We start from the raw sequence: 8,871 nt of genomic DNA on the forward strand, positions 1-8,871 counted from the left end.
GTCACTGTCCCTGAAAGGCGACCTCTATTCCGCCAGTCCATAATATATGCTTTTCAAAATATATGTTTTAAACTCCTTTCTACGTAGCGAAAGTGTTGTTTGCAGAAGCCTGTACTTGTCCTGTGGCATTCCCAAGTCCCAGCATAGCACTGGGTGCTCCAGATGAAAAAGCACAGAGTCTCTTCTTGCCTGTCTTCCAGAAACTTCAGGAAATGAGGACTAGCTTTACTATTACCACCACTGAGCAGTTAAGAAACCAATGTTCAGAGGGATGTGATTTGCCCAAGGCCACTGAGCCTGAGTGATAAGTCAGGGATTTGAGACCCCTGCCAGGACCCTGAAGCTCTAGGGGGAAAGAGATTTGCTCCCTGGAGCCTGAGTTGTCCCATCTGATGAAAGGATTCCTGTTGAGAGCTTGATAACATCATATTAGAGACGTACAGGGGGTAGGGGACTAGGGTTTAAGCAATACTGACTCCTAGAATGTGGTCATGACAATGAGGGCAGGATCCCAGGAAACCTGACTGAGATGACCAGTGGGCCAGTGGGTGCTACCTTCAGAATCAGGCTCCCGAGAGGAGGTCACCTTAGTCTTCTGAGCCAAGCATGACCTTGGGCTCCTGGATCCATTACCAAATACTCAGTGGCCCTTCCCTGAGGCAGAGGAGAACAGGACATGGTCCTGCCTCCATAGTGTGGCTGGGTGACCTTGGACAGGTCTCTTCCCTACTCTTATTTACAAAAGAAGAAACTGGAAGAAATTTCCCAAAACAGCCCAATGTGGCTTGCAGCCCCCAGGCCCCTCCAGCAAGGTATGCTGCCAGGGCCGAGGGTCCTGCCAGGGTCACATTAATAGAACAGGACTCAAATGGTCTAGAAGGGGAGAGCCGGATGGTGCAGCCCCACTGCCCCCCCCCCCCCCCCCCCCCCCCCCCCCCCCCGCCCAGGCTGGAGGCCTCCATCTCACACACCCCTAACACCCTGAGGAAGGCTGCATGCAATTCTCAGCTCGCAGGGCTCAGAGGAGGGGGTCCCTCAGCAGATTCTGGGGCTGTAGGAAACCCACTTGGCGAGGATCACACCAAATTTTTCTAAAATTCAGAGAACTGGAGAAGGCGATCTTTTCGGCTCCCTTTCAGAACAATGAGTGTGAACCTTAGTGGACGGGAGGGGTTGTGGAGGGGGTTCTTGCCAAGAACCTTATTGCCGACCAGAGTATGGTGTCTAACATGTGGCACATGACAGACTCACTCTGCTCTCTCCTGGCCAGACCACTTCTGGTCTTTGGAATTCAGGAAGGAGGTTCAGGGTGGGAGGAAGAAGACAGACCATGTAGGACAAGGAGCCTGTGCTGCAGCTGAGCTGTTTTACCCTACAGGAGAGCAGCCTCGGGGGCATGGTTTTCCTGACCGTGGAGCAAAGTGGTCAGAAGCGAGGGCTCAGGTCTGGCAAAGTGGGGTTTGGTGTCTTGTGCTACTGCCCTCACCAGTGACCTTTGCTCAGGTTACGTCCTATGTCTGTGCCCCAGAAACCCACCTACCTCACGGGACCATAGGAGCACTAAATTGAGGTGATGCGTGACAGGTGCCTTGTACTGTGTGTGGCATATAGTAGTTCAGTTAACATTAGACACTATTATGGTTATTACTGTTGTGAGCTGAGTGGCTCTTCTGGGGAGTGGGAGACTCGGGGTGGGGGTCAGAGAGAAAGGAGCAGGCAGACTCTGTAATAAAGACCACCCTTCTCGGTATGAAAGCTGCCTCAGTGGCTGTCAGCTTCCCACCCCTAGCAGTGTTCAAACGGAAGCTGAATGACCCCCCTCCCCAACTCTAAGCGCCACTCCCAGCTCTTAGCCAGACTTTTGGGGTCCCTTCCACTTTTGCACCTGGCGGGGATGCCCATGACAATCTGTCTGTCTGTCCCCTGGGCTCTTATTCCAGTCCAGAGCAAAGGAAATGGGCAGGTGGTGTGGTCCCAGCCAGTGTCTGCAGCGGAGGATGCAAAAACTCCTTCCTGATTGATCTCTCTGCTCAGAAAGGCCTTCAGAATTCCTCTTTCTGAGCACAAGCAGCAGAATAGGGACAGGGATGAGGGCAGGAAGAGGTGGCTTAATAAAAAATCCCAATAAAGCTCTGCAGCCCCTGGTGGCCAGGGGCAGGTCCTGGGCACAAGCCTTCCTTAGACCCGCCCACCCGGGGGCCCTGACTAATATTCCTGGAGCCTCTGTCTGTCCTTGGCTTCATTAACAATGCTGAAGGGGCTGAGAGGTCCAAGGGGGCTCCCAAATGCTGCCTGACAATATTGCTGAGCCGCCCACACCAGCCCCACCCCAGTGCACGCACCCCCCCCCCCCAACATTCCAGACCCTCTGCTGAGGAATGGGTTTGATTCAATCAGATATTTGCCTGTGGGACCGGCCGGGTCAATTTATTATGGGCCGATGCCAGCTCCAGGGAGTCAGGCAGCCCTGGCGTGGAATTTGGAGCGAGGACTCATTAAAGAGCAGCTGAGATGTGCAGGGGTGGGGTTCTGTTCCCCCAGAGCAAGCAGACCCAAGGGTAGGCTCTAGCTAGAAAAGGCTGGGCTGGGGTAGCTGAGGGCAGAAACAGAGGCACAGCCCACAGGGAGCACTGCCCTCCTGGTCAGAGCTGGTCTTCCTCCCCTGTGAGCTCTGGGTGTGACAAGCTCGGGCCTTGTTCCCTCTACCTACCCCCTACTCTAACACTTTAAGGAGTTGGGACTCAGAAAAGCTAAGTCTGGCCAGTTTGAAGACAGCCAGACAAAGGCCTGGTGCGGGACCGCCAGGAGCGCTAGGCCCTCAGCTGCCTACAAAAGGAAGGGAAAGGGAGTGCGGACTTTGCAGTTTAGCTTAAAAAACAAACCTGTGAAACAGAGCCAGGCCCCCCTCCCTCCCCCTCGCTCCAGCATTAGCAGGAGGGGCTGAAAACATTTGTTCAGGGGGGGGGGTGAAAAACCCTAAGTGCTTCTGCTTCCTTTTTTTTGCCAAATCATGCAGAAGATGCTGGCAGCTGCAAAGATTCAATTATGCACAATGCGAAAAATCATTTACAAAAATAATGGCACTCGAAAAAAAATGGCCTCTCCAGAAATGGCGTGGAACAATAAATCCGTTAATTAGCTAATTAATATTCAATTGGGGTCAGTGGGCTTAATAGAACCTTTCTTGGAGACCCAAGAAATTCTAAACTGCCGCAAGGCGCCTGCCCACTGCCATTATCTCGGGCGAGCAGGCCCTTATCGGGCCGCCAGCTGTCCCCGAACAATGCAGGCCCTTATCAGCTGGGGCAGCAGCCCTGGCCGCTTGCTCGGGCTCCCTCCACCCAGAGGAACACACAGCCTCTTGGTAATTGATATATGGCGCAGCTTTGTCTGAGGCTGTTTGCTCTGCTGGTATTTAAGGCAGCGCGGGCCCCCTGATTGATTGCCATTGGCCAAGTTTCTGCCGTCAATGACAACCTGTCAATGAGGGACCAGCCAATGACAGTGGCTAATACTCCTGATACCCTGGCCACCTGGGCCAGGCTGGAGGCCCGACACATGGCAACATGACCCGTTGGGTTTGACTTGAGTTTGTTGCCCTCCTCAAGTGGGAACCCAAACCCTCATAGCCTTGAGTGTTTGAGTGGAGGACCAGCATCCCCTGCCCTGCTTTGCCGAGAGGTTGGGCCAGACCCTCGCTGCTCTAAGTGTAGTACATGGTCTTGCAGCATCTATCGGCTGGGAGATGGCCAAAATTCTTGGGCCTCCCTCAGATCTCCCGAATGTGGCTTTCTGGGGATGGGGCCCAGTAGTCTATGTTTCATCGAACTCCTTAGATGACTCAGATGCATACTGAAGTTCAAGAAGCAGTTGACAAAATAAGAGTTCCCACTCCTAGCTGTGTCTTAGAGTCACCTGGGATGGGGGAGAACTCAATACACACATTCCTGCGTCCTGCCATGTAGTCACTTTTCCCTTATCCGCTGAAAGCACTGGGGTGTACAAGTCACCCTGGGAACACTAGGGCTGGCCAACAAACAGTGAAACAGGCCGCCACGATCATGGCCCTTTGGGAGTCCTGTCCAGTATAGAACAAGGCAGCACAGGCCCACCAGGATAGTCAAGCTCTGGCTATACAGGATTTGAGCTCCAGAAAACCCATTGGGAAACAGTGACAGTCCATGTGGGAGGAAGGGCCCCCAGACTAGCCCCCAGATATGTGATACCCATAGCAAAGCTGAAACTCAGTACATCTCTTTAGCAGCAGGAGACATGGGCAGAGAAGGGAAGAGAAGGAAGTGGAGAAAGGGAAGAAGATTATGGAGAGGGGATTTATCTATTCTCTCCCCAAGGCTCATACTTCAGATTCAGGCCTTGGCTACTTCTGAGTGGGCAAGTGTTCCTCAGTGTCCTGCATTCCCATCCTGCCCTACCTTCTCTCTTCACCCCAATGGCCCATCCTCTATCATGTACCTTCCCAGGTCTGCCCCGTCAGGTAGGGCTCAGTGTTCCATAGCTCACCTCTCCCTGCCTTCCCCCAACCCATACCCCCATGTCCAGGGTCACAAGCACTCAGGGAGCAGCTATGGCTCTCTCCACACGTCAAAGAACAAGCCTGAGTCACTGAGGTAGAGGGCTTTAGTCAGATGTGGACTTGGAGGCAACCAAGGATGAGGAAGTGGGGAGAGTGTATAGCACTCTTCTCTCAGGTGCTATGTGGGAGTCAGTCAAGCAATAGGAACCAGGAGGCCATGGGTAGGGGCAAACACCAGGCATAGCCCAGCTCAGCTTTAAAGCCCCTGACCCCACAAAGTTGGGGAGGAATTTGTAGATCACAGAGCTTGGTGATAGGAGTTCAGGGCTCTGTTTCTCAGAGAGCCAAGGCCAGGTGCAAGGTGGACTGAGCATCAGCAAGTGACAGGGCCCCAGCCACAATGGGGCAAAGCTAGTCTGAGCAGAGGGCAGCTCTAAGTAGGAAGGTGGCATCCCTGGGCAGGTAACCCAATGGGGCCTTGAACAAGTTAGGATGAAGTGATCAACCCTAGCTGGGGCCTGAGGCAGGGACCAGCTGTGATACTGAGTGAGACCAGAGTGACATCTCTTGAGCCACACTGAGGCCACAGGTAGGTTCAGTGGCTGATGAGAGAGAAAAGAAAGAAGCCAAGGAGGCAGAGATTCATTAATCTAAGCACTTCCTTTGTTTTTAATGCGATTCCACAGCAAGGGCTCAATGTGCTGCTCCTCTGGGGTCATTCCTGTCTTGAGAAACAGGTGCCCTTAGGGCCTTGACCTCCATTGGGAAGGTTAACAGCTGCCCCAGGCTTCTGGGGAAGCTCGGCGGCTGCACGCTCTGACTGTGTGGGCTGTCACTAGCACTCAGCATGGGACCGGGCATACCTCATGCTCAGAGTCCCAACTAAACCATCTTTTCATTGGTGCCCTCCCTGGGGACTCTTGGTGCATCAAAAGGCTGTTGCATAATATCAGAGGCAGTTATCCATCATCCAACACTCTGCTGCTAGGTTAAGTGACTGCCATTCTGATATGTTAACAAACCCTCATGAGAAAAATAACCTTCCATTTAGTAAGCAAAATGTTGACTTGAGAACCCATGGATTAGCCCAAACCCTAATTTACCAAGTTAGCAAGTAACTTCTAAAGCTTCCCAGAATGTCAAAAACAGTCCCTTCCTTCTCCCACGAATGTGCACATACATGACTTTTGCCCTCATAGGGCTCCTGGGCCCTCACTGAGCAAGTCTGTTCCTTTGACAAACTCGGGTTTGGCTCAGCTTGTCAGATCTTGGGATTGAAGGCCCAAAGTAGGCTACAGTCTTGGCTCCACCCACTTTGGAGAGTGAGCATGTGATCCCAGGTTGGGGGTACTGCCCTGCACAGGATGGTGGCAAGAGCAAGATACCCCCATCCTCCTCTGGCAGATCGAAACTGTCTAGGTTATGTTTCAGGAGGCCACTGGATGCTGGTCCCCCTTGGAGCGGCTACCATAACCAGCTGGTGGTGGGAGAGAGAGACCGTGAGAGACTCAGAGACAGACTTGGGAGAGAGAGACACCAAAAGCGCTGGTTGGTTTGTGTAAGAATGAGGGGGAGCTCTAGTCATTGGTTAAATTATCTGGGACTCTCCTTTGGCTGCCACAGAGACATCCTATGTCTATGATGACAGATGCCAGGTGGTGGTGGGAGCCGGGGTGGGCTGGGACACTGGAGGTTTTCCTGACCCAAAGTCCCTATTTTGATCTTGAGTCTCTAGTGTCCTGCAAGCCCACAGTGGGCTCTTTCCTGAGCAGAGGAAAAGCAGAGCGTGTTCCCAATTCCCTCAGCCCCTTGTCCTTGAAACACCAGACATCAGACCAGTGTCCACCGTGACTTTATAGATGAGGGAACTGAGTCTCAGGGTGTGTCCAAGTACACAGTATATACATCGAGTCAGGTGTTAGGCTGGGACTCCAGGAACAGCCCTCTATCTCCATTTCTCTGCCTCCTGCCCACCACTCACTCCCCTCATCTGTCTCCATTGTGGGGGAGTCCAGGCCCCACCACCAAAGGAAAGAAAGTTTCTGCTCACCTGAAAACCAGCCATAGGAGCAGGAGGCCCTGAGTGCGCCTGCGGAGTTTGGAGCTCCTTCAACTTCACGACTAATTGCAGAGAGGCAGTGGGCGGGCTCTTGGCAGGCGATTAGCTGTCCCACTGCATGAATAATTTGCATAGAAAATGCTTTATTTTGGCAATCTATTAAAGGGCCCACAGTGCTGTGGCTTATCTCAGCCTCACAGCAAGGAGAAGGCTTGGCTATCTCGTTAAGTTCTGTTGATGCATAACAATTTGAAATGGGCACAAGCTAGTATGACATTTAAAGATGCCTTCACTTAATTATATTACACAAACATGGGGTTGTTTATCCTTGGGAATAAAGTCTTTTTGAAGTCAAAGTTGGCATGTGCATAAAGGAGGGCATTTTAACTGATTTTTCAAGAGGGGGCCTCCTCACTTCAAACTTGGGGGGTTGCATTTCCCTAAGGCCTCATAACACAGAGGGTTCTATGGCTGAGATGCAGACTTTGAGATTGGTTCTCTTGTTCTTCTTCTCTGGGGGTGGCCTACAGTTTGGCACTTAATACAAAATCGTGGAAAGAAAAGCTTATTAGAGCAAGGAAAAGAGACTTACTGTGTGACCTTGGGCAAGCCCCTCCCCGTCTCTGAGCCTCTGCTGCCTCACGTGCAACATGTGGGGTGGGGCTTTCCTGCTCTAAGGCAATGACTGGCAAACCACAGTGTATTTTTGCTTTCTCTTTGCCTCTCATCTTGTTGACTCTGTAAATAAAAAGACAGCCTCTTTGTTAAGAGCCAAAGGGAATTCAGGGTCCCATTCATGCTCTTTCTAAGGACTGGAAACATGCTAGGAAAGAGAGATTAGGGAAAACTAGGAAGAGTCTTGCAGCTGTAGAGGTATCAGGTATGTTTTTGCTCTGCCAAGCCAGGAGTCCCCAGGAGACCACAAAGCTAGCGGCCTTGCCTCACTTCCTTGAGAAGCAGGAACTGGGCCCTGGCTGGAGGGAATGAAAGGAAAAGCCCTAGTGGCATTGAGAAAATCTGCAAAGCTCTGAGAAGCCTGCTTTGCCCACAAGGTGCTCATGGAAAAGCTTATGGATCCTGGCTATCTCTTCACCTCTGAGCATTAGAGCAGAGACCAGTGCTGCTGTGGGAGGAGCTCTGGACACAAGGTTAGGTGGGCTGGTTTCTGGCAGGGTAGAGCCTTTGATGTTTCCAGTGACAGTGCTGCCTGAATAAGTCTTTCAAGAGAAAAAGATGCAGAGAAAGGAGGGTTTGTCCAGGGCCCTGACTTCCAGGCTCTATGTTCCTCCTGGAGTTAAGCTTTCTGGAAGCAGACTCGCATCCCGCCTTCCACTCCCCTTCTTGCCCCCTAGGACTGAAGACTGAACTCTCCAAAGCTCACAGACAACATGCTCCTGCTCTGCCTCTTCCTGGCACTTAAAAAAATAGATTTGTGATTAATGGACACATTATCTGTGATTAACTATAGACAATTCCCATTCCATTATGACTTCCTAGAAACATAACTCTCTGTTAAAATAATGGAGAGAGTATTAATTAGCATTAATAGTTAACCTTATATTTAACTGATGTGTGCCACTTTGAATAAAACCTAAAGAAATGCCACCTCCCAGACACAATTAGGTCACTCCTTGGCTAGTCACGAACTGTTGGTGGTCACTGCCTGCTCTAACATGATTGTCCCCCAGTCTTGGGTAAAACTAACCCATTGAGTATGTAAATCTTGAGTCAAAACCTTCCTGGTGGTTGCTAGAAAGAGCTTCATCTTCAAATGCTAGCGTGAAACTAATAGTCGAGGTGAGAGAACTCACTCTCTGTTAGGCTTGTGCCTTCTGGAGAATAAGAAGCAACATTACCACTCACTGAGCCGTTGTTCTGAACCAGACCCTGTGTTAAGCACTTGTTGAGGCTAAACTACATGAAATTAGTGTTTTTGTAGTTCAAAAATAGCCAACTGGTGGCAACTTCATACAACTCAACCTAATACCTCACTTAATCCTTACCATGACCTTACCATTGTTATTATTCTTTCCATATTACACATTAGGAAGATGAAGCACAAAGAAATTAAACAATTTACCCAAATTAACAGAGCAAGTGAGTGAGGCCAGGTGCCATGAGCTTTGACTCCATATGCATCTAGCTTTGACATTTTACTTCTTACCAAAGTGTTCCCAAAAGTATTTCACATGTTTCAATCAATGGACACATTTAAACTGAAACTGGTACATATTGTGTGCTCAATTAATGTTTATTAAATGAATGGATGAAAAAAAGG

At 50.6% G+C, this 8,871-nt stretch overlaps 1 long non-coding RNA gene across 2 annotated transcripts in view; it reads right to left on the reverse strand.

The window, feature by feature from the left end:
• LOC112866062 (uncharacterized) overlaps nt 1–6,670 on the reverse strand; it is a 34,046-nt gene extending 27,376 nt beyond the window's left edge. For both annotated transcript variants that reach the window (XR_015241030.1, XR_003224042.2), the window contains exon 1: nt 6,585–6,670. This is a non-coding gene — a long non-coding RNA (uncharacterized LOC112866062). The remainder of the gene's footprint in view (nt 1–6,584) is intronic.
• Nucleotides 6,671–8,871: the final 2,201 nt, after the last annotated feature.

Source organism: Puma concolor, chromosome D1, assembly GCF_028749965.1.
Source record: "Puma concolor isolate L17-30 chromosome D1, mPumCon1.1.hap2, whole genome shotgun sequence".
Lineage (NCBI taxonomy): Eukaryota > Metazoa > Chordata > Mammalia > Carnivora > Felidae > Puma > Puma concolor.